We start from the raw sequence: 27,457 nt of genomic DNA on the forward strand, positions 1-27,457 counted from the left end.
CTTTTTGGAAAATAATTTACCTAAATAATTAGCAACTTAATTAAATATATATATACTAGATTAAATACTTCACAAAAAAAACAGTCACATTAACCAGTGGTCATGTTAGTTTTCTGTCTAAATAAATATTAGCAAAAGGCGGCACAATGAAGCTTAAGTGCATGTAAAGGATAAGTGCTAATAGATCTAAACCAATGGGAGAGAGCATGAGCCACTATTCATACTGTAAAATTGATTTTCACAACAAAATTAAAGGGATACTTCACTTTAAAATGAAAATTCTGTCATCATTTACTCACCCTCAAGTTGTTTCAAACCTGTATGAATTTCTTTCTTCTGCTGAACACAAAGGAAGATATTTTGAAGAGTCAATAACCAAACAGTTACCAGGTCCCATTGACTTCCATAGTAGGAAAAAAATACTATGGAAGTCAATGGGACCAGTTAACTATTTGGTTACCGACATTCTTCAATATCTTCCTTTGTGTTCAGCAGAAGAAAGACATTCATACAGGTTTGAAACAACTTGAGGGTGATTATATGATGACATAATTTTCATTTTAAAGTGAAGTATCCCTTTAATCTGCTTGTCATATTTTGTAGCTGAATCCAACAAAACAACCAGTTTAGTTAAGAAACCCCCATATAATAAAATAATTTTTAAAAACTCATTACCTGTCATCACTGATAGCGAATGGGCATGCAATGTTGCTGATTTGCTGTGTAGACTGCTTTGTTACTAGCTTCCAGTGTAGGCACTTAGTGAGAAATCAAAACACTTCATGTCATGACAGACACTAAACCGCATGCCTTCTTTATAAACTCAGATAATGTGAGCAAATGATTGTTGCAACACCCCTGAAAAAAAAAAAAGAAAAAAAAAAAATCACATGCCTCTAGCAACTTCAGGTTTTAGGGATTCACCTAAAATCCTACTTGGAGGCATTATTTTAGATCTCAAGTTTCAGAAGATAGATATTTCCACATATAAACTACATTGCCAATCCTGAGGTGGAACGTAAACCGTCATGCTCTGAGTGACTCAGGGACAGTTCAGCCTGCATGTCATTACAAACCTGTATGACTTTCTTCTGTATTAACATAACATATATTTTGAGAAATTACATTAGATTTGAGAAACAGATAAACTCTTACTCCTGTTTTGCTCTTTTAAATCGGGATATGTTTGGTAAAAACCTTGTTTGGCGACTTGCGTACAACAAATTATTTTTTTTATTTTTTTTCATACAGTGAAAGTGAATGTTAACCAAAAGGGTTAAATATTTAAATGTTCCACAAACACAAAAAAAGGTAAATGACAGAATTATCCCTTTAAGAGATTAATGTAGAGAATGTTTATTATTATATGCAGGAAATGATATACATAAAACATCTCCATAAGGGTTTTTGCTCAAGCTCGCTCTCTAGGGCTCTTTACACCTGGTATTAAGATGCGTTTTGGTCTATCGGATAACAATGGGACGGCACTAAACAGGGTCTAAAACTTTGAGTTTGTCCACTTTCGACCACTTCCAGATGTAGTCGAAAACGCATTTGGCCGGATTGTTTTCGTAGTGTAAACGCTCATGTGTTTGAACAGCCACAAAAGTGAGCCGGGGATCAGTGAGCCAGTATCAATATGCGGGAGACTCCAAGAACTTGGGATGTCTGTATTTCTATACTGAAACAATATCGGCATTATAATTATTGATTTTTCATTAGGCTATTTTTTTTGGTGCCCCCTCAGCACTTGGTGCCCTACCATGAGGCGTGATGCGCCTGGTGGGAGCGGCGGCGCTGACAGCACGTGTAAACAGGAATGTCTCCCTCGTCTACTTGTGATCCGTTCAAACAAAATGCATCTTAAAGGTCACATATTATGCCCCTTTTTACAAGATGTAAAACAATGTCAGAGAATATATGCTGCAGGGAGATAGAACAGGTAAAAAATTATCAAAAGCATGAACTTATGGATGAATCATGATTTCTGTGTGAAAAAAATCATGCAGTTTTTTTTATGCACCAATGTGCATAAGCTAATCAAAATAAGTTATTAACAATAAGCAATACTTAAAACAATAGTACCCGTCTATATCTTAAGGACACTTCACTTGTACAGTGCTTTGTTCTCTTCAAGTTGAGCGGCTGTTGATCTAAACAAACTTGGGTCTGTTTTGTGCACTAGATCAAACTCCCTCTTGGCTCAAACAAGTGTTCTGGACATTCAAGGTGATCCAAAAGTATACACAGCCTTTGTCAGTTTGGCAAAAGTGAAGATTGCGCTGTCCAGAGGTTCGAAGCGGAAGGTCAGTCACTGAAAAGCTTGTGCATGGTGTGTTCTCCTGAGTGCACAGTAGTAATAAAGTACCTTGACCAGCACACATCACATTCTGTCAGTGGGACGGACATGTCGAGCAGATTTGAGGGGAAGTACATCCATCTTCAGTCTTTAAACTTGGCTTCAAATGTTCGTCCAAGAATTCTGCAGTTTTACTGGTCATCAATTCATCAAAAATGATTATCTATATAGAAAAGAGGTGAAGAGATCATGAGCAATAAGAACATGGGCATTACGACCCATTCAATCCAAGAACGATAACTGTAACACTGCAACATTTTATAAAAATGTCTCATTTGTTAACATTTGTTAATGCATTAACTAACATGAACAATATATTTTTACAGCATTTATTAACAGTGCATTAATTACTGTAAACGGATACAAATTTTGATCTTAATGAGATTAACATTAGCGAAGATGAACAAACAATGAACAATACGCCACATCATTTATTAATGTTAACAAATTAAACCTTAGTGTTAAGTGTTACAAAGATAACTATAAAATAAATATATTAGCGTCCACGCCAACAAACAATAAAATTGTTTAATATAAACGCGCTGTCTCATGAGCCAGATGTACACACTTGTATCTCTGCGTTATTCAGAGAAAGCTTGCAGCTGAAGATATAATACTGCTTTTCTTACTCTTTAACTGTATATGATAGAATGCATTGAAGATTAAATTAAATTGTATTTAATCATTTTATTATATACTTATTGTTTTAAGTATATATGGATTATATAGCCTAATACAATTAATGCAACATACTTGACTAATTATATTAATGTTAGGATGAAATATAACTTCTTAACACGATTATAAGGCCGTATGTACGTGTGGTTCCAGTTTCTCCTATATTTTCCCCTAAATTTCAAATGAATTTTATTAAGAAATGTTAACATTATTAATAGTTACATTATTAACAGTTTATTATTGGATTATTTATAAATTAATACAATACTGTATTTGTTTGGAGGTTTGGCCTGTTGTATTTGCACTGAATAATAGCAAATTAAACTTGCCAACAAGATTTTTGTTGGCGCTGCACATCTTGCACTTAATTTTATTTTGCATGATAGAAAGTGATTGCAGTCATCACTGCGCGTTTTCAAACCATAACTAGAAACAACCATCTTCCATCTGGCAATGGAGCTGAGACTGAAGAGTGAATGTACGGTCGGTAAACTGCAGTTTTTTGCTAGCTGGTTATTAAACTAAATTAAAAATCTTGTATTTGTGATTAATCAGATATAGACAACATAAAAGTAGGCTAATCTTGCAACTTACATCTGCACAAAAGGACGCGAATGTGCACATGAACTTGACCGTTCTAGTCTGATGCGTAACATGTGAGCGAGCTTCCTTTAACAGCGTTGAAAAACTAAAGCTCAACGAATTTACAAAATTCTATTACAATAGTGTTCTCAGTATAATGTTATGTATAGATTGGCGCATTTTCAAATCCAGTTTCACTTTATTTCGCTGGTCTGGAAGGCGTGCTCTCTAACGGTAACCAATCAGACCTCAGGAACCGGCCCAAATGCCGCAATAAACAATCAGAAAAAATATTTTTTTTTTTTTTTTTTAAGTCAGGGCTATCGAGTACTCGATCACTCTTGCCCATCCCTAGCATCAAGCATATTTCACGTTCGTCCATCTGTGCAAGAACCCCCTTTAAGCATGCACGATCTTTCAGATAGTATGGCAAGTGTAAACTAGGGGTGTGCCAAAAAATCGATTCACAGAAGAATCTAGATTCTCATTTGCAACGATCCAGAATCGATCTGAAATGTCCAAGAATCGATTTAATTAATAAATAAAATCAGCTGGCTGTTCGCCTCCATTTTTGTAACTAGCCTATACGGGACGTCACCACGCAGCCGGTTTTTGAACGTGAGCGGCAAATCACTAAAACAAAGAGGAAGCAAATATGGATGAGAGGGAGATCTTTCGTTCCTACCAAAACATTAGTTCCGAGAAAAAATTATTCATTGCACAGTTTAACCATCATAGAGTGAAAGTGTATCATTTGCATGTGTTTTTAAGTCCTGTCAGTTTAACAGGGCGCGCTTGACAGGGCATATATAAGAACGAGCAGAGACACTTTGGTCTATCGGATAACAATGGGACAGCACTAAACAGGGTCTAAAACTTTGAGTTTGTCTACTTTCGACCACTTCCAGATGTAGTCGAAAACATTGTGTTTTCGTAGTGTTAACGCTCATGTGTTTGAACAGCCACAAGAGACGTCAACTTTTTGACAAGCATCCTTGACTGGGCGGCCATAGCTTTTTTTGCAGCTGTCGGCGGCAGTGTGAACGTACAGTCAGGCGCCAGCTGCAGGACAACGCACACTGCAGTGCTTCACAAAACTCCCTGCCAACTCCGAGAGGGCAAAAAAAAATAACTCGGCCTATCGCTGCTTCATCGCCAGGTAGCTTAGGGGTACTATTTTTCATTTTGAAAGAAGCACTTTATTTTCTATACTATCTTTATTTTCACTATATAGTCTGACTGTGAAATATAGATGTTTTTTTGTCTTCACAAGTTGTGTTCTACATGATATTTGTGGTAAACTGCAACTTTCCTGGGAAATGCATCTATTTTCAACCATTTTGTATTATGAAGAAGCACTTTATTTTTGTTCCAACTTATTTTATAGCTAGCTACTAATGAGTAGCAATTGAGAACCAAACAATGTTTTTGATAAAAGGCACTTCCCTGAGAATTTAACTTAATAAATGTGAAAAAGACACTTTAATGTCTCCGTTTGTCATTCTGTATAGCAAAGCAGATGAGAGTAGATCATGATCCGAAACATGATTAGAAATCATTATGGATAAAATCGAATCGTTTTGAATCGAAAATCTTTTTGAATCGAAAATCGATTTTGAATCGAATCGTGACCTCAAGAATCGGAATCGAATTGAATCGTGAGATGGTAAAAGATTCCCACCCCTTGTGTAAACACGTGAATCGGATATGGGTCACAATTGAAAGAACGTGTAAACGGATGGTTGAAAAAAAAATAGGATATAGGCAACAAATCAGAATTGGACATCAAGACCTGCAGTGTAAACGAGGCCATGTGACACACACGGCTCGAGCGCACAGAAAGACATCCAATAGTATGGAGTTATCTTTCGCGCTTGAACGAACAATAACACAAACACAATTATGCCAAATGCCCGTTTTGTCCAGTATTTTTATAAAAGCAGTCTTAAATGAGTTAAATAACGTTTACATTATACCGGTGTTGTAAACCTGCTGCTCTGATATGTCATTAATGTTAATCAAAAAACTAAACAAAAAAACAAAAACAAAAAGCTTGTAGCTTTATTAAGGATTAATAATACAATATAATATTTATCATTTATACAGTGCAGACCGTTTGATAGCTTTATTCAATTTCTGTAAATTTCCTACCTGACAGGTAGGAAGGGCACAAGTAAATATTACATTTATTATAATGGGTTTATGTGAAGATTGTTTTAAGCTCACTTAAATTAAGAGTCATTGTATTTTTTAAAGCCTAATAGGTTAAACTTGATAGCTTTCAATTATTGTGCAATGACGAATGGCTGTAATCGTTTAAAATAAAATAATCTATTTCATAGAGACATCAATAGCAGGATTGGCATCAGTGATTCAATTCAAAAATAAAAAGATGTCATTAAACAAAGATTCAAAACATAGTCTTTTTGTTGTTTCTAAATTAATTTGGAGATTATCTGTGAAATTACTACATTATAAAAAATATATTAACTTTAATGTTTTTAAATCGCGATTAATCACAGAAAAAGTGTGAGATTAATTAAACAGCACTAGTTCTTATGCATTCTATACTCAACAGTTAATAATAATAATCATTACAATAGAGAAATTATCAACAATACTGATTTGTCAATGTTGAAGCCCTACTCCATAATGAGTGTCTTTTTTCTTTTACATACTTTATGTAAGGAATAATTGACGACAGGCCGTTGAATTATTATAAAAATAATGCACACCCGAGGTGGTAATGCGGTCACGACGCGAAGCGGAGTGGCCGTTACACCTCGGGTTTGCATTATTTTTATAATAATTCAACGGCCTGGAGTCAATTATTCCGCTTATACTACAGTTACCACACCTCGAAATATTGTTCAGATTATGTATTTCAAGACGTTTGTAAAGTTTTTGTCATTAAAACGCTCTTGTATGTAGGACTAATTCCTTGCGCATCTAAACCCATGCTCCGTTGCTAATTCCAAAACGTCATTTTAGAGTTAGTAACGGAGGTTTGAGCCGCTGATAGCAGAGTAATGCTGGACACACACTTAACGACTAGAAACATTCTCTGACTGTGAATGCAGCAGATTTTAAACACCGCTGTGAACACAGACTGAACGCGCTGAAAACGCGTGCATGATCAGTCATAAGTATCAAATTACATTCATAACCGGCCTTAGAGAGAAGCATGTGCGTCAATATTATTATTTATTTATTAATTCAATTCGTTTTAATTAATTCGTTCATTCTTTTTTTCTATTAGTGACAGTAGACTAGACTAATAAATGAAACACAAAGCCCTTTTAACAAGTAGGCTATAGGCCTATCAATTTTATTTATTTGTTATATTATCTTCAATAATTACGAAAACCCGTGCAACAGGACTATCAATTTATTTAAATATTCAGTTTATTTTTTTATTCATTATGTATAGGACTGTATAGCCTACTTTATTTATTAAAATTAAACTGCATGTTTCCATTGATTGTGAAGTTAGACATTGAAAATTGCAGATCAAGCGCACGGGGCTGCAGTGTCTCTTGTTATGAATTGTATCCTCTTTTCCGTTATTACAGTTGACTACGCGAAGTGATATGGAACTGTAATGCGGTCAAGACCTGCCGGAACTACTTTAGCCGTGCGGTTCCCTGAAAATAATTGCACACCTCAGAACGTTCGTCAACCAATCAGATTCAAGCATTCAACGGCCCTGTAGTATAAGTAAGCTTAATTGACTGATCAGAAAATAATTAGATTAATCGTAAAAAAATAATCAATAGATTAGTGATCATTCGAATACTAGTTACAGCCCTTGAGTGCTTCTCTAACCTCTCTTGGGGAATCCCACTGCACTTTTTCCTATGTCTCCTTCATCAGACACACCCAATTCCAGTCTTACGGCCTCTGCTATAGGGTTAATGACTTGAATCAGGTGTGTTAGATGAGGAAGACATCTTGTAGGGGGTTCCCAGGACAGGTTTGAAAAGCACAGTGACTGTTCTAACAGATACATTCACATTACTGCATGCAAATGAAATCTAGGTCACAATTCATTTGTCTCACCTCTGTGAAGAAAACAACATCAGGATCTTCACCATGGACGGACGGAGCTTTGGCCATTAAACATTGGTGACGTTTCTTCCACTGAAAGTTTTATTCCTGGTAAAACATTACATATCAATTACTTTTTGCCACAGTTTTTCAACGCGTTTAGAATGAATATGGGTCACACTGTATTTTAGGTGTCTTTAACTACTATGCACTTGCATAAACATTTTTCCATTTTTAGGAACAATGGCCCTCATTTATCAATCTTGCTTTGAAACGGGTGTATATGTTGTAGAGGTCTGCACAGGCTTTAAACTGAAGCCTGAACCCGGCCCGTACCCGCGATCATTTAACCCGACCCGACAATTACATTTACATATTGTAAGGCTGGAGAAACTGGTTAGAGAGATAGACTGGTCTGGACAAAGGACCTTGCTGGAAATTACCATCTGACCTACCCCATACAGTTTCACTCCCTCTCACACCAAAGACTCACACAAGAATATATATGTGGTTTAATGTGAATGATTATTATGTTTAGTATCATTTAAAATGTCTCAGAGTGAGTGGTACAAATGTCTCATTTCCAACTAAATTAAACAAAAAGAAATCAGGTTTTGAGAAGTTTAGAGAAACTGGCACACAAAAGAAGGTTGTCTCTGGCAAATGGTCTCCTACCCCCAAAAGGTGTCAACTCTGAATGTAAATTCCCATTGTTAACATATGAAAGAGGTTTTGGCTATTTAATGGAATGCGGCAGAGGAATCAGGGCTTTTCTGTATCTAGACTGGCCCGTGATGGCTGGAAGTGACCGAAACTTCCAGCCTCATGTAATTTGCATCAGGTTGGGTTCGCATCTCTTCTTTTTATTCATGTTTTATATTGATTATCTTTGAATTGATTATACAATTGACCTGATACCTGATTTAATAAATTGTTACATTTGATTATTCAAACTGATTTTGACCTTGTTCATTTAATAAGTCTAAAAGTAATAATCAAACATTCGCTCACTTTTAGTGATGCATAGATATTATCAAAACCTTTCATTTATGGAGTCAGATGAAATAACGAGTAAATACATATGAGAAATGTATTGCATTTAACCCAAATTACTTTGAGATGCTGGAAAGACGGAACGCGCAAGAAACCTTCCCGTGTTATTGGAAACCCTCATTGGACCAATATAGCGCGGCTCTTACAAATTGGTGACCCCGAGACGTGATCTCAGATGGATTTCGCGAGCAAAGTCTTTTCCAGAAAAGTTTTGGGAATCTAAAATCAACACAGAGGTTTGAACATCTTCTCTTTCTTCCGCCGCTGTGGTAAGTCAACTTTTTCTGCCCTTTTTAGAAGTGTTTGAGAAAATGTTTGCATTGTTACAGGTCGGAAGGTTCTTTGTCTAGAAACACGTGTGAGGACGTGATTAGATTAGCAGCGCAGACGAAGAATGAAAACACTTGAATAGATTTTAAAGATCTCCTTGTTTGCCTAAGCAACAAGAAACAAAACCTAAAATTGGAATAACATCTTCCAAATAATGAATAACTCGACGAAGAACCGAAAAAAAATAATGCCTAAACGTTTTAAAACCAGCCGCATGTTTTTTGCCATTGTTGCATTGGCTTGTAAACAAACCAGCAACACAGAGAATGAGCAAACAACAGAAATAAAAATCTAAGTTTATAAACGATCGAAAAACGCGTTTTATAAATAAAAAGGCAGGTCGATTAATTGTTTATGAAAAGCAAAGAAGTTTGGAAAAAATAGGATGACATGGTTTACAGGCTAAAAATCAGTTTTAGGCTAAGCTAAATATGTCCATGCTGCTTCCAAACGCTTAACCCTTTGTGTTGCCGGCCCACCGGTTTAGGCCCAAAGTCACATTGAAAGCATTAATATCCTATACTAAACCTAAACTAATCTTGATAAACTACATTTGAAAGCTTGAACTTTAACACATATGAGATTAAAAAGCATGCAATAATTCTGTTAATTTTCAAATTGGAAATTGTATGAACGCATTATGCTCATAGAACACAATTTAGTCGTTTGTACAACAATGTGCATAGGCTAAATTTAAGTTTATTCTTTAAACACGGGATTGCTTTACTGTAAGTGTACTTGAAACACTTAGGTAAAGGCTGTAGATATCCTCTAGGCCATGTGTCCTGTGTTGAACTGAATTAAACACGTGTGTCTATGCCATGCTATGATGTGATTCGCAATGAATTTGAAAATCAGAAACAGCGAACGCGCATCTTATTAATCCGGAAACAACAAAACTCTCATATTCAAAGTTCCAGAGAACGTTGCGCATTAGGGTTCAGTAACTCTGAATCTTGAACAAAATTTATGCATTGTTACGTTTGAATTCATTCTAAATGACTCTGAGGTTGTTTTTTCCTAAATATATTATTGGATTCGTATATTTCCACAATTCTGCGACCAGATCAGCAACAGGCTGAGACCTGGCATCATTGCAAGTATACTTGAATGCAGGAGCGGGTTAATTTCCGTTTAGAAATAGCAAAAGCTATTTGATCAATCTAAATGTGGGTACGCTCATACCTCTGTTCGTAGTTTAATGTTACTTTAGATAATTGTCTACTAAAGTAAATGATTGGATTAAGTTCCTGAGGGGGCATTCAAGAAGGTTATGAAAAAGTATCTTTTATTGTGTACGTGTGAATTACGGCAAATCCTAGATATATAACCAATTACCTCTGATTGATGACCAGGACTGGCGAGTTTGTGTCGAGAGACCTGCGAAAGACCAGGACCTCTAAGTGATATAGTCTCCTAAATCTAAGCGGATAAAATATTATTAAAGAGTCAAAAGAGAATAATTAAACATTAAAATAATAATTTTACCTACACGTAGTCTTTAAAGAGACTAAAAATGAAAGAATAGGCATTTGAAATCTAAAAAGAGAAACAGCGAACGCGCTTCTCATTAATTCTATAACGAAAAACCCTTTCCATCATTGTGAAATTAAGCAAATATAAATTGGAACATGGATAATAAACATGTCCTGTTTAAACTATGGGCCGAAAAGGTCGAGCCTACACTGTGCAAACTCAGTAGAAAAGGTCTTACCATAGACACTATTGACAATGAAATTTTCACTTGGTGGAAAACAGTGGGTAGTAAGCAGAAGAAATCAAAACATGGTGAGATAATTGAGGCTTTAAACTTCATAAGTTATAAACAGCTACATAAGTCAACCAAATTTCTATCTTCGCTTATGGAGGTTAAATGTGAAGAAGTGCATTCAAAAAATGCGGAGGCACAAATGTCAGAGGCAAAGATTCAAGATCTTCAAACACAGCTAGATAGATTACTATCTGAACAGTTAGCCCTGACTAAAAAGTGTAAAAATCACAAAGACACCATTGCAGATCTTAAGGCTAAGCTAAATGCTAAAAAGTCCAAGTCTCCCATAACGCTCAACAGCGATGGGACAAAAAATGTGCACTTCTTAGATGAGGCAGCCTGCTCTAACAATCGTGTATCTTTTCAGACAGATGAAGCACGTGATCAAATTTTGAAAAGAGTGCCTGTCTCAGCCCTTAAGGTGATACAGCACCCAAACGGCACAGAGTCAAGCATCCGACGTCCTTTAACGGTAACTGAATGTAACTTGTTTAAAGCAGAGATCGGACCATTCCCTTTGAAAGGGCCATTCGAACCCTGGTGGCGACGCATTGTAAGTCTAAAACATGCATTTCAACTCGAACCAAAAGATATTTGGCAAATTGTAATCAGCTCAATTCCAGATGTTTTGATCTACAAGATACCACAGGTTTTGATGACAGGCACCATTGTGCAGTCAACGTGTCAAAATGAGCCTGAGAGTGAAATCTTTAATAGACTCAAACAATGCCTTCGTGATCTGCGTGGTTGTAGTCCTGTTGGATGGGAACTGATTTTCAATCGGAAACAGAATCCTGAAGAATCGTTTGAGACATATGCAGAAAATATGTTTGAACTTTTTGAGGAGTATGCTGGAATTGAAAATGTTAACCACAACAATGTAACTCTCCTTGATTTACTGCTTACAAATGCAGGTCCGCGTATACAGCAATCGCTCACGTATGGTGCTTCTCCAGCTCAAAATACATTTGAAGGTATAGTTGGCTGGGCAACACGAATTGAGTCACGAAAACAAATGCATTGTGAGGTAGCGGTGTTAGAATGTCATGAAAATCATCCGTCTGCAGGAGAATCCAGGAAGCCACACTGTGGCAAACTGAGCAGATTCTGTAATTCCTGTCACAAAACAGGCCATACAGAGGAAAAGTGTTGGTCCCTGGACAGAGGCAGACCTCCACCCTATTTCAAAAAACGCAGACAACCACACTCTGACAGAAAACAGCACTCTGCAAATAACCAAAGCTCAAAAGCATCTAAAACGCTCACTGAGCTGACAACTTTGATTACTCAAGGTCTTCAGCTATTAGCGTCATTTGCTAGTCGGGTAGCAGCTCAATAGCAAATGGCTTAATAGGTTAACATCTGAATTCTTTTAAATATAGCGATTGTATTATAACTCGAAATATAATATCATCCTTAAAATTGAATTTCATTTGTGGGCTCCCCAGTGCCAAACCGGAGGGGGGTATATCTTTATTTTTGCCTTTACCACTGCAAACACGACTAGAAGTGTGGCACAGGTAACAGCCAAATAAAATTTAATCTGATCAGAGAAGTACATTTACGAGGAGGGTGTGAAATGCTAAACAGCAGATGGGTACCACAGATTCTTGCAGGTCAAAAAAATATCTGCACTAACCGAATGTGTGAATGACACCATAAAACAGGCAACACCGATCCAGGTGAACAAATTTCTGCCCACAGATCTGATTGTAATGAGAGCAACTTACAATGACAATATGAGGGATAAAAACTCAGATGAATCCAGAAGATTTCCCCAGCAGAACTGGGATCTCTAATGCTCATGACACAAGCAGACTGTGAAGACTGAACTCCAAGAGCAGCCTTGGTGTCACACACTGCGCTGAAACAACAGCAACAATTTAGACCTGGTCAATGAAACTCGGTTTCATGTGAAAACAGGAATTAAAAATTTGAAACCATTGAAAATATCTGAATTAACTGTGGTTCTCTCTGCATTTGTTTCTGTCTCAGGTTTTAACACTGAAATTCCTCGGAGGACGGACGCCAGGACGGACCGGACTCCACCTGCACCAAAAGCAGGACAGCGGGATTGTAGAATATAACCTGAAATTCTGGAGATGGGTGAAAAGACAACTCAAGAGGCCACTCACACATCACAGTAACACACTACTGCATAACTATGGCCTCCCAGTTAGAACTGGATCTAAATTTACAACACAATTGTCAGATTAGATTCCACCCATCTCTTAGGCATGAACACTGAACACACACCTCCATTTACCGCTGAACACTACACATAGGAAGATAAAGATGGCAAAGAGCCCAAAAGTGACACTTCACTAATGATCTATTGTCCATCATCACACTGAACAGATCCAGACAGCTTCACACACATAGGATGGCAAAGCTGATCCCATGATGACAGTACACACTACTAACTCATGGGAAAACACTATAACGTACACATGAATGGCTACAGTCACAAATTGATAATACAAATTCTAAAGCAAAGACAGACCTGCTATTAAAATTCAAAATGTTTAACTGATTGTTATTGGTGTGGTTGGAAAATCATAGGGCCCATGATTTCTCAACAATGCCTCTAATAACAGACACATTATAAAAAACAAACTAGATCTGAAGTGTGAACGCTTCAATCAATTACAAAAAGTTACAATTCAACCCTGTCCTGTGACTTAGCCAACCACACACACACACACACAGAAACACACACACACACAGAAACACACACACACACACACACACACACACAAAACCACACATACACACACCCAAGGACACACACACAAACACCAAACTGTTGAATGACTAAACACACAAACACACAAACACTATTACAAGAAATGAACAATCTCCATTCTTGTATTATGCATTGGAAGATTACTGATTACTGAACAAACTATGATTATTATATATGTATTGATTCATGATTTTGATTAGATATTATTACTGTGAATACAAGGTTTGTTGATGCGTACCATCGATTTTATTATTTAGATTACACCGACCTCTTGCTGCATTTCCGTTGAGTAAGGCAGACCAAGAATATTTAAATTCCACTACCATTTAATATCATCACGGGGGTAGTGAAGAATTGGATATTTAAAATGGGACCACCCTACCTGACCTTGAGGAACACTTGAGACCAGATGTACCACTCACATTTGCTGACATGAACATGGTATTTTACATTGAACATGACATGATTTTGCTTTATTGCATTATGCGTTCCTATGCATTTCCCTACGACTGTAAGTTCATATGTGCTCAATTGTGAAGCGGACATTTAAGATGCTTTTCAGGTGTCTCACACAAAGCAGTGTGGATCGAAGGAGAACCCCTTCATCCACTGAGGTCTGCCCAGACCACCGTACCGCTGGAGGTGACAGGGTTGGTCAAGAAGGGTCAGATCATCATTGTGGAGAAGGTGCCAGGGAAGCAGAAGTTTCTCCATGGAGGAATGACACTGAACTGAACAAGTCACAAATATCCAGATTGACTCTATGAACTTTGCTTACATCACAGGATTACAAGAAGAAAAAACTGAACGCATTCATCCACCTGCTGAACTCAAGTTACATACACCTGGTGAGACCAGGTGTTCTGCAGGTGAACACAGCCCGCTGAGCTTCTACAGATGCTAACATTGCAAAGACACTTTTTGAGTTACATCTCAAGGATTACAACAAACGCCTTACTGTGACCCCGTAAGTGTTCATCCGAATGTGACCCACGGGGCCAAGGAGGGACTGTAAGGCTGGAGAAACTGGTTAGAGAGATAGACTGGTCTGGACAAAGGACCTTGCTGGAAATTACCATCTGACCTACCCCATACAGTTTCACTCCCTCTCACACCAAAGACTCACACAAGAATATATATGTGGTTTAATGTGAATGATTATTATGTTTAGTATCATTTAAAATGTCTCAGAGTGAGTGGTACAAATGTCTCATTTCCAACTAAATTAAACAAAAAGAAATCAGGTTTTGAGAAGTTTAGAGAAACTGGCACACAAAAGAAGGTTGTCTCTGGCAAATGGTCTCCTACCCCCAAAAGGTGTCAACTCTGAATGTAAATTCCCATTGTTAACATATGAAAGAGGTTTTGGCTATTTAATGGAATGCGGCAGAGGAATCAGGGCTTTTCTGTATCTAGACTGGCCCGTGATGGCTGGAAGTGACCGAAACTTCCAGCCTCATGTAATTTGCATCAGGTTGGGTTCGCATCTCTTCTTTTTATTCATGTTTTATATTGATTATCTTTGAATTGATTATACAATTGACCTGATACCTGATTTAATAAATTGTTACATTTGATTATTCAAACTGATTTTGACCTTGTTCATTTAATAAGTCTAAAAGTAATAATCAAACATTCGCTCACTTTTAGTGATGCATAGATATTATCAAAACCTTTCATTTATGGAGTCAGATGAAATAACGAGTAAATACATATGAGAAATGTATTGCATTTAACCCAAATTACTTTGAGATGCTGGAAAGACGGAACGCGCAAGAAACCTTCCCGTGTTATTGGAAACCCTCATTGGACCAATATAGCGCGGCTCTTACAATATTAAGCCCGAACCCGAGGTCCATTCTGTTTCTCACAGCAAATACCATTTTTGCTTCTCAGTATGAGTTATGAAGGAAGAGAACAGCATCGACAGTTGATGGTTTCACCGCCGTCCTCCTCTGATTGAAAGTTAGTCCAGCTGCACTGAAGTTCCTCTCGCTGCTGCTGCTGCCACTTGCAGGGATGCTGAGGATACTACGGGCCCGTTTTGACAGTAAGGGGAAAACACCGCTGTTGTTTTTCCACCAACCCAAGAGATCCCGCTCTTCTTCCATGTCGTGGTTGCGGCTGGAGTATTGCATAACTTCCATCTGCGGTTTCACCGAGGGGCACGTTCACCGGCACCCACTCCTCAAACTCTTTTCCTGCATCATTTGGAACTGTCATAAGTTTTCCCTCAGTAATTTTTTGCTTTATCAGACTCATGGTTTGCTTGTTGTCGTCTGCTGTCTGTCTGTATTGTGATTGAAATAGCGCGCGAGAGCGGTAGCACATGCAGTTTTGTGATATAAATGATTATGATAAAATAAAACAAATAATTTAATTTATATATATATATTTATTATTTATCATTATATTTGAGAGAGAGAGCCTGTGTGTCTGTGTGTATGCACATATTGCACATCTGCGCACGTATGTACTTTCTCTCTCTCGCGTGCCGGTCACCACAACACAGCAAGCAGGCAAAGCACACGGCACGCAAACTATATAGCCTATTTAGTTTTTCTTAGTTAAACCTGAACCCGACCCGAACCCGAGGCTGTTCATAAACATTAACCCGAACCCGACCCGAAACCCGCACATTTTTCGGGACCCGTCGGGCTCGGGTCGGGTAGCAGACCTCTAATATGTTGGCGTAAGATTATGCTTACACTCCTTTCACCGCCTGATTTATGAAGCTGTGCGTACCTTTGAAATTCAGGTGTACGCAATACCAACACATTCTCATCCTAGTGCGTCATATACTGACACTTGTGACAAATCGTCTACATCCAACGCACATGGCACCCTTTAGCGTCAATATGACACGCACAGTTATGGTTGGGTTTAGGTCTGGGGTAGGGTTAGGGTTAGACCGCTAGGAGGCGCCTTCTGGCCCATTTCTATCTGCGTCTCATAATTACGTTAAAGGGTGCCATGTGCGTTGGATGTAGACGATTTGTCAAAGCGTCAGTATATGACGCCTTGGGATGAGATCGGGCTGAACAATACCTGCCTCTTGATAAATGCCGCGGCTGAAAACGATCGTCATTAGATTAACACGCCCCTATATATTCACGTCTCTGCCTCCCCCACGCCCTCATTTTACGCCATGGACACACGGAAGACGGCAAAGAGGAGAAACTTCTCCGGTGGAAATCCAGTTTAAATCGCTGGTTGGTTGAGCAAATTACCTATCACAATGCATTATTTTACAGCACGTGTTTTGAAACTATTAGTGTTGAATTTCGCATGACGTCACATGTAATGGGGTGTACAAGTGATGATGATGTGAATAATTGCATGACAATTTGTAATATTCTTATTATTAGTATTATGATTTTTATTATTAATGGCGCTTGTTATTTAGAAGAAGAATGTCTTTGTTATTATTATTATTATTTGTATTATTATTATTATTTAAAAGAAGAAGAATGTCATTTTAATTATTTTGTCAGTCTGAATTATTTTTTGGTCATTGAAAGCCTTTCATTACTGAACCCAGTCCGTGCGCACCTGCCGGGCTTAACTCACAAAAATAAACACTGAAGTTTATAATTTCTATGTTGTTGTTTTTTTTAGTGGGTCATAATATATCATATCTTTAGTTTGTCAGTGCATTTTGTACATGTACACCACCTCCTGAGCTGGCGTAGGATTTGAGCGTGCCGTACGCCAACGTCCATATTGATAAATCGCAAAATCACCGTGGTTTTGGGTGTACGCCAGGTGTACGCTGGAAATTTGGTGTACGCACTTTTCATAAATGAGGGCCAATGTGTTTATTGTGTTCATGTTGTTTTGCAAAACGCTGCTAGGCTAGTGAGCGGGTAAGGTTAGGGACAGGTTTGGTGGTCTGGTTAGGTTTAAGGGAAGGTCAACAGTGTAATTATAGATGTAATTCGAGAAATGTATTCTAGCTTTAATTACATCAGGGTCTTTCCTGCATAAAGAATTATGAGGCGGCCGCCTCCGTCAAATTTACCTTTAAAGGAGTGTTTTCCAACAGTGATGTAATGAAACATTGACAATTTAAGTTTGAAGGGATTCTGTTTAGGCTATTAAGGAAATGTAATTTTGCCAAAAGAATAACTTATTTTAAATAAATATTATTTTTAAAGCAGCCTACTTCAGAGTGATATTTTACCCTATTATTATGCTTAAAGCTAGGGTAGGTAATGTTGGAGAGCTAGACAGATTTGAAAGTGGCACCTCTTCTAAGCTCCGCCCCCTCCTGTCAGTGCTACGTCATTCCACATTCACAAAACAAATAATTACCTGTCCAGCAGAAAGACCGCAACCTCGGCATCGCTTTTTAGGCCCTTCAGCTTCCTTAGTTGTCTCCACCGTTCAAATGCTGAACCAATGTTGACACGAGTTTGTCCTCTGGCTTTATCAAGTGCCAGTTTCGTTGCAGCCTTTTCTGCCTCTGACTTTCTTTTTTTAGCCTTTTTGTCACGGCGAGTAGTTACAAGCAAAGCTGGTATTGGTAGTTTTGGCTGCATTTTTTCTGCCATTGTGCCGCAAACTCCTGCTTAGTCGGTGTAGTGAGCTAAATGTTTCCGGAAACGGTGACATATGATTAGTGCACGCAGGGCTGTGCACGCAGTGGTGCTCGGGCACGAGACATGAAGGCATCGGATTGGTTCTTTACATTCGCACCGAATGGCAGTGATTGGTCAGAGTTTTTTTTTCATTTCTTTTTCTGAACACATAATGTATTGACTACTATCAGAATGGAAGGACCATTTCACCCATAAAAAAAATGTTTCTGAACAGGATTACCTACCCTAGCTTTAACACTGAGGATTTTAATAAGTGTAATGATCAAATGCAGATATTTAAATCAGAGACTATCATAGGTTCGGGCAGTTGGATTAGTTATTTTTAACAGCGGATTCGGGGGACTCAAAGTGGACCAGATTGATGAATTTATCTTTAAAATGTACATAATTTTTTTTACGAGGGGTATGCCCCGGACCCCAATTTAAAGATTTTTTAAAATCTCATTTTACTTGTTAAAAAATATATCCGATGGTAAATCATTCCATATTTTCATTCCTCTATACATTACAGTACATTGCTTTGCATTGCTTTTTTAAACAGGAAGTAAAAAACACCCTTTTGATGCATGCTGCATATTAAAATTATGACCAATTCTAATACACAAAAGTTGACAGTACAGGACATTAGGAACTCTAGACACTGAAATATTTCTCATTAAAAAAAACAGGGAGATAATCATCCTATCCTTCACCAGTGGACAACCCAAAGTTTACACAAAAAGTGTATTCGTTGTATCAAATGATTAATTGAAATTTTAGTACATAGTAGTTAAAGACACTTATAAAGTGGGATCTTAATATATAACACTTTATACAATACCACACATTAAATATATTGACATAATATTAAAATTGTTACTTACTTACAAATTGTTACTTACTTACAAATTGTTACTTGTTATTCTCATTCATTAACTGCTGATCTATTCAGCATATAGTCTATACAATATTAGTTAATGAAGTTATTATGAAGTGTTTCCTAATGGTACTGTAGAAATCCTTTAGATACACACCAGACTCCTCATGTCCCCTGCAGCACAGGAGCCTCCAGGCTCTTCGCAGAGGCCTCCAGACACACTCAAACACGCCACCTGCGATACAACAAGATCATAATTATATCTGAGCACTGACCACTGTTTGTTACTAAACATCTCTAAAATAGATTAAACCATGAACTAGACTTAAACTAGGTTATAATAACTTCTATTTAACGGAATCCATCAAGGCGGCGTCGTCGTGTTTTGGCACAGACAACTCGAGACGTTTGCTCGCTAATGTCCACAAGTCACTTCTTTATCGATGTTCATGTTGCTTTTAATAGTGTGAAATCGCAACATCAACTGTGAAATCGCAACATCAACTCCGAAATCGTTATAGTGGACGATAATTTGATCTAAGCAACATCGGAGAATCTCCAGTACGAAACAGGTTGGAAGATGAGCAGCGGGCGCGCGCCGGTGTTTCATCAGAAGAGCGCTTACAGTAAAACAACGCATTTCTCACCTCTGGTGTTGGTTTCCATACTATTAGTATTTGGCGAAGCCATCGTTGTGTCAATGTGTCCTTTATAAACTTAATTTACAAAGGCGACAGGTCCAAGCTAACTTTTCCCGATCGCGCGTCAAATTCGAATGGGGAGGGATAAATTGGTTTTGTACTTCGCTCTGACGTCTGAGGTTGCCATGTCCTCAGTTTTTATTAAATTGAGTTACGCCCTGCAGAATGTCATTATTCGGCATGGCTGTTTTCCTTCCTCCATGTGTTTCTGTCTTTACCAGGCTCGAGCCCCTACCCCACTATAATACGTCAAAGCTCGCAGTTTTCCATTTCCTGGTGCGTGCACTGTTTGGGGGATTTGCATACACATGGCAACCAACAGTAGAAAAAACTCGTGCACGAGTGTGCAGCAGCTAGTAGTGAGTGACACACACCGCGAAAGATAAAGGCTTAGTTCTTATTAGTATCCTACGAACGTTAACTTACTCCTACCATTCTAACATATAAAGATAAAAGAGAAATAGCGCCCTATTCCGAATCAAGCCAAACGTTTCACATTGACCAATCGGAGATGACTTTACATACAACCAATCAAACGGCACTTAACTTTTTATGTCATCAAAAATCTAAAATGACTAAATGCATTTTATGAAGAAATGTTTTCACTGGCCAGAATAACGTTCGCTGCCACGGAAAATATTTACGTAAAAGCATATATTGGTGGGGAACAGATATTTTGCTGCAAATTGCAGTTTAGAGTTAATCTGTGTTTATAGTTTGGAAAAATGCATACATTGCACTTGTTTCTTCAAGTTGCCGGTTTCTCTTCCGAGATCTAACGAATATGCGCTTCCGCAACATTTATTCTATATGTATGTAACAATCAACGTCCAAAGAATTGCATAGCCTGCCCATACAAGTCCCATTGAGAAACACTGATTTGTTAAGATATTTACATTATTAAAGAGGACATAGTTAATAAATAAAAATCACAAACAAGTTATGACCTAAGTTACATTTCTGCTAAACTTCAAGTTCAACACGTGCTCACAGTGTCTGTATGTCTTTTTAATTGAATAAATCCAATAATGGAAAAACGTAATTATGTTTAATAAATGCTTACCTTTTTAATTCCCCCTTCTCAGTTCTGCCAGCTGTTGCAATAAGGAAATGAATGAACTCCACTCATTCCCTTCTCTTCTTTTTGTGAAAATATCGGCAGAATTAAATGGCCTTACTCGGCATCTTATTTTCTTCTGTGTTTTTATCAAGAGCGCCATTATAATAGTTAAATATCGTTGTTTTAATAAGTCCTGAAGAGAGAGATGACCACGTTGCCTGTTGCTGAGAAACGGATTTTCCCGCGCATGTTTGGGCGTCGCTCTTCTTTGGTTGCTTTTTGGTTGAGAGGGAATATGCAGCATCGCGCCCCCTGTTGATAACACCTGTTTCTTCTTCTTCTTCTTCTTCTTCTTCTTCTTGTTACTGGCCGCTCACTCCATAGGAGTATTACCGCCACCTACTGTACATCCTACATGGGTGATGCATCTATATATTCCTTTTTATTTTATATACCATCCTTCCCTTTTTCTCTCCTTTTATTTGTGGATGTAATGCCTCACCCACCTTCTGCTGGCGCTGCGTGTTCAGCTCCTCCAACTTCCGCCCTGGGATCCTCAGCCTTCAAGTTGAGCAAAAGCATCACAATCCCCATTATATCCTATGCTCTAATCCTGTAGGCTACTCTTTAAAAAAGTTAAAACAGCCCCATATATATGAGCATCCCTCAGTCCCTTTCCCAATAGATCCGTGACATTTACTGGTCTATCCTTTATATTATTTAAATAACTGACTTCGTTGCTCGTCGTATTACATTTAAAAAATACATGCTACTGTTTCTAAAACATCACATTCATCACACATACCATTTTCATGCTTACCCATTATTGCAAGTGTTGAATTTAATCCTGTGTGTCCTAATCTTAATCTAGATATCATTACTTCTTCCTTTCTGTACCTTCCATAAAACTTTTCTTTTCCTACAAATTTTTCAATATTATAATACCATCTCCCTGTTCTGCTATTTCCTCACCTATGTTGCCATTTGTTTACTAGTTCCTTTTTAATCACTGATTTTATCTCTCTTTTCCCCAATGGAACTTTTATATCCACTAAGTTTTTCATTAATGCCTTTTTTGCTAATTTGTCAGCGATTTCATTCCCTACTATTCCAATGTGTGCCGGTATCCAACAAAAGTACACTGTAATACCCTCTGTTTCCAATCTGTACAATAATGTATATAATTCCATCATTAAATCTTCTCTGTCACTTCTTGTAGATATTATACTTTTAAGAGCTGACGATGAATCAGAGCAGATCACAGTCCTAATTGGCTTAGTCTGTTCAATCCATTGTAGTCCTTCTATTATTGCAATTAACTCTGTAGAATATACAGACAGTTTATCAGTTAATCTTAGACTAATTTTGGTCTTAAATCTCGGGATATATACTCCTATACCGACTGTTTGATTTATTGGATCTTTAGATCCATCTGTAAATATCTGCATAAAAGAATAAAATCTTTCTCTCAAAAACACATTGATTTCATTACTGCTTTGATACCCTTCTGCTTTTTCTCTAGCCTCTAATAATCTCATTTCAACGATAGGATCAGGAAAGTTCCACACTGACACACCATGTAATGGTATATTAGAGCTTATGTTTTCATTCTCCATACCACATTCCCTGATCCACTCTTCATATTTCCATCCAAAGCTATTTCCTCCATTATTTTTGTACTCCCAACAATCTTTTAAAACTTTGCGTATAACACCTGTTTATCCCACAGTCTATGGTTTATGCTGTTTCAACTCCAAAGTTTATTAAATGAACAACAAAGCATGTAGAAGTATGCTCTGAATGCCATTTTCAGTGCAGTATAAAATAAACGGACATGAATAAAAATGTTAAACGACCTTAAATGAATGCATGAATCTGTAGGAAAACAGCATGTGAATACAACACAATCCATAATTTGCAAAGGTTTTTATCTTATAAGTAGGCTAATCTTTTCCTGAGGAGATCATAGGATCATAAAATATGGCGTTTTTCAACCTGTTATGAATATTAAATGGACCTAAGTGGATGTAATATGTGCAAGAAATTCGAACACCACTATTGCTGACTGCACTGACAATAACAACAAAACCACAAAGGCTGAATGAACTGAACTGCGTAAATGTAATTATGTAATTTAATTATGTAAATGTTAATTCACATTTAAAGAACTGTTTGGCTTACTCTGAATGTCAATGCAGCGATTTTTTAAAATAATGAGTCATGTGACAGTAGGCTTTTGGGAAGTGCTGCATGTACTTGCAAAATAAAATCCAATGAGAATATGCAGGATATTTGGAATTATCAATCTAAAAAACAAAAGGAAATCCCGTACACTATCAATACTTGTAAAAAGTATCAAACATTTCGGTCTCATGACCTTCATCAAGCCTTGAATTAATGACATACATCCTTTGACCATCAAAGAAGAGATTCCCGTGTATTATGGCTTCCACGATATTTCAAATGTACTCCTAGGTGTTTTGATGACTTCAGAGTCAAATTAGTGTAGCTGTTATGAGATGGAAAAAAAAAAGAAACGTCTTTCATTTCATTTTTATTCAAACGGAAGTTTGCAGTTTCAACCGCCATTCAACAAAGTAAGAAATAAGTTGCTGAACCAACTCAAACACTGTGTGGGTGTTTTGTTACCACATGAGTTGCAAATCAAACCACACTACCCTGATTATCTGTCACTGGCTCTATTATGCATTCAGTTTCAGAAGTATATCTTTTTACAAATCTCATTACATAAGATTTTAATACAAAAATAAAATGTGCTTACAAAATTTGTGCACAATAACATTAGATAGGCCTAGACATAAAGCATAAAACAAAATAAACTGTATAAAAATATCTTAAGGTTTTCAACATTAAATGTAAAAAGTCATCATGTAAACTAATTTATGCACTTTTCCACTTTTACAGCCTCATTGTCTTTATAATCATAATTTTGCAAGCTATTCTAACTCTGCTTTTGAAATAAAGACTGTTGTTGGAAGTCATGTGTAAAGTTTTGGAAGTCATATGTCACCATGCTGTAGTTTGTTTATAGCTTACATGTTTACTTCTGTCGGTTAGGCTTCAGAATTTTACACTCTCACTTTTGTTGTTATTTTCTACAATAATTTAAAAGCCAATGGAAAAATCCTAACTTCCAGATTGCCCTATACAAAAATATGTCATCCCTGTAACACAAGACCTTAAAGGATAATTCCGGTATTTAACACCTTGAGTCTATTGTAGTTTGGTTTGGATGAACAAGAGTGGTGGACAACATTTTTTTGACAATGGTTCCTCTCTCGAGTTTTTGACTATAAAAGAATTGGCCATGGACCCATTTAACATTGGAGTCAATGGTCATGTCCGAAAATGTCATTAAAACAACCTTAAACATTAGTTTTCAAAACTGTGCAACTCACCGAGTGATTAGTGATGTTAGTTGATGTTCCAGAAACAAAAAGTGTTGCGAAATACAGTTTCTGTCGTGTTTTATTCATCATTTTGAATAAAACACGACAGAAACTGTATTTCGCAACACTATCCTTTAACTCTAACTGGAGTGGTAACCAGTAAAGAGGAAACAGTGTAGATGAAATATGGTCCCTCTTAATAGTGCTAGGCAATACCCAGGCATTAAGTGTCAGAGTAAATAAAACAAAAAGAAGCATGTGCAATGCTCCAGATCAGTACCTGAGATTTCAGTGTGCTAACAGCCCAAAGACGGGAAGAAGTTACTCACAACATTATTAACCTGCTCACCAAACGTGATACCCAGATTTTTAAAATGCACATTGCTGGGGCCTTTCACAAATACAGTAGGGCTAAAAATGAAAATCTGTTCTCATGTGTAAAAAAAAGTTTAACATTAAACTTTAATTTAAAAAAAAAACTCATCAAGTTTGAATACTCATGAAATTACAGCTAAGTATTATCAGAATAACAGTGCCATTCTTTTGTTCTTTCTTTCTTTTCTTTTCTTTTTTAAATTGAGGTTTACTAGTACTTGACTCAATTTTCCATTTCAAGTGAAATGAATGAACCGGAGGTGGATCTTTGGGGAAGGTCTTTTCCATGAGAGCTGTTCCAGAAAGTGAAAACAGGTGCTCCTAATGACATGTGGGGACAGATGGATAGGTGCCCATGAGCAATGACCCAAAGAACCATTTGTTGTATGTAGAAATAATCGTGTATTTACCCGAAACTCCATCATCTTCTCCTCAATTCAAAACCAAGGATGGGCAGAGCTAGGAACATCACTGATGATGGGCATTAGTTGTGTTTCTTCCTCTGATAGTTTTATTCCTAAGACATCACATACAGAATTCATTTTCATGGTGTTTATAAAAGAGTAATATGAACAAACATTGCAAGTTAACTGATCTGTAATGCTTATATAATTTATATATGAAATTATATTTTGGAAACCCAGATACATACCAGTCTCATGGCAGCACAGGAGTCTCCAGACTCTTATTAGAGGCCTCCAGAGACATTCAAATATACCTGTGTGGTAAGATTTTTTTTAATATCCTTTAACCAGGTGCCTCCAAAATGAGCAAAACAAAGCATAAAGAGGGTCGCACACTCGACAAGACGCTCCACGTGTTTAATATTTAAATCCCTACATGTTTTCTATGGGTGAAGTGAACGCACAGCTACGGCAACAAAGCTGCTCAAAATCCTGCCGCGCCACTCACATTGTTTGTTTTCCATTTAAAGCGGTAGGCAATTTTTATATTGTTATTCTGGTTGAAACTCTCTTCACATCCTGATAGCAACCAATAGAAGTGGTTTAAATATTAAAATATAATATCTTCTGAAAAATATTAAATATCTTCTGTAAGTCTCAGGACCAAAAATGTTCATCCACCTGTGACCTGCCTGTCAAAATGTCCATAACGCCGCACAACTGCTCACACAGACATCATGCATCATCAGCGTGTTTCATGAGGCTATGCAGAGTAGTAGCCTACACTGTTAGACCTTACCGGGTTTTTTTACAGTAAAATACTGGCAACACTGTTGCCAGTAATTTACTGTTAATTGTACAGTTCTTTACTGTAATATACAGTTTGTTACTGTAAAATGCAATAAATTAAAACTCGAGTTAAAACTAATTTCATGCACTTGCAGAAACCGACTGCCTTAAATTGACCAACTGTCATTAAATGTATTAACTAAAATGTGTAATGCATTAATAATGTCAGAAAAGAGTTAAGAACTTTCATTAGAAACCACTAAAAAACTTAAGTACAAAAAAAGATTTCCACTTGACCAGCAATTACACAGTCACCGCCTGTTAAATAAAGCAACATACAGCGTATCATCAATGTTTCTAGATATTCTGCTGGACTGAAGCACAGGCTCTATTCTTCAGCTCAATGGTGACCCAAAAAACTACATTTTACAGTAAACTACTGGCAACAGTGTTGCCAGTATAAACCTGTTATATAACTTACAGTTTATTACTGTTTAAATACTCTTCGTGGGTGTGTCTTTTTATCTTACACTGTTAACCCTTTCAACCCCACAGGAAAATCCACACTACAAAGAGTAAAAAGTAACATTGACGCAGTGTTGCAGTGAGATAATGAAGTGAATATGTAAGTGATTGTTGAGCATTAGTGATGAACACCTGCTGTTAACAAGCAGAATCACTGAAGGAAAGAGGAACACAAGAACAGAAAATAGAGAAACACAAGAACTACAACTGACTTCCAGCCATTACACATTATTACACGTATTATTAACCAGTTTGACTTTATTTCTGTCATACATCTACAGAAGTAGTTATTGAGATGTTTAATTGAAAATGTTTGATTTGAAGTTAACATTATAGAGATCAGTGTTTGCTTTAGTTAGGTTGCTGATGCCAACACATTAGTTATTCTCTTGCTACCTGAGCTGTGTTTTTGCAAGTCACACTTGTGCACACACACAATTTGTGAATGTTTGCGGTTAGATTTACTATCATGACAAAATCAAGATATAGGCATTCACTAAGGAGTTAATTCTCACTCATTCAAAATTTAATTGTTAATTAAAAGTGTTACGTTACCACCACTGTAAAACAACAGCAACAATGACTAATTTATTTTTAACACATGCATAACCAAAAAGAAAAGAGCTACGCAGTCTTGTAGAAACACAGAGATATCACAAATTAGAACATGCATCTCAACAATGGTGGGAATATATATTTTTTAAATTATTAAGCATGCAGCAGAGCATGCTGGGAGTTTTATACTATCCTGGTACCCAGCATGCATTGTGATATTAAACTTTTGATCGTCACCATTGTTGAGATTCATACGCTGATTGTTGATGTCTGTATGTGCCTGAGTTAAGCAGGAGTTACTACAATTTTAATGCACTATATTATTACAAAATTCTTCAATTGACCTGATTTAAGAAATATTGCTGGATTTCATGTTGTAGATAACCAGATATATGGTATTAAATCCATAAATTCAAAGCTTACATAAAAAAAAGCAAAATTTCATAAATGATTATGACATCATCACAAATCCATTAACAACTGATCAACTTCCCCTTGACCTTTTCTTGCTGTAGCAAATGAGCTTTATAAACTCACTGTTACAACAGCCAGAGAGAGATGAATGGACAAAGTTTTAGAGTCAAGGTACAAGACACCAACTAAAGCAAATACTGA

General features: G+C 37.0%; 1 long non-coding RNA gene across 1 annotated transcript; it reads right to left on the reverse strand.

Moving 5' to 3' along the window:
* Window positions 1-546: 546 nt before the first annotated feature.
* On the reverse strand, window positions 547-21,075 carry LOC306997591. The gene is made up of 4 exons (XR_013797393.1): window positions 20,788-21,075; window positions 19,181-19,258; window positions 7,679-7,774; window positions 547-2,522 (listed from the first exon to the last, which is right to left on the reverse strand). It is a non-coding gene; the product is annotated as an uncharacterized lncRNA (long non-coding RNA).
* Window positions 21,076-27,457: the final 6,382 nt, after the last annotated feature.

This window comes from Phoxinus phoxinus, assembly GCF_949152265.1.
Source record: "Phoxinus phoxinus genome assembly, chromosome: 1".
Classification (NCBI taxonomy): domain Eukaryota; kingdom Metazoa; phylum Chordata; class Actinopteri; order Cypriniformes; family Leuciscidae; genus Phoxinus; species Phoxinus phoxinus.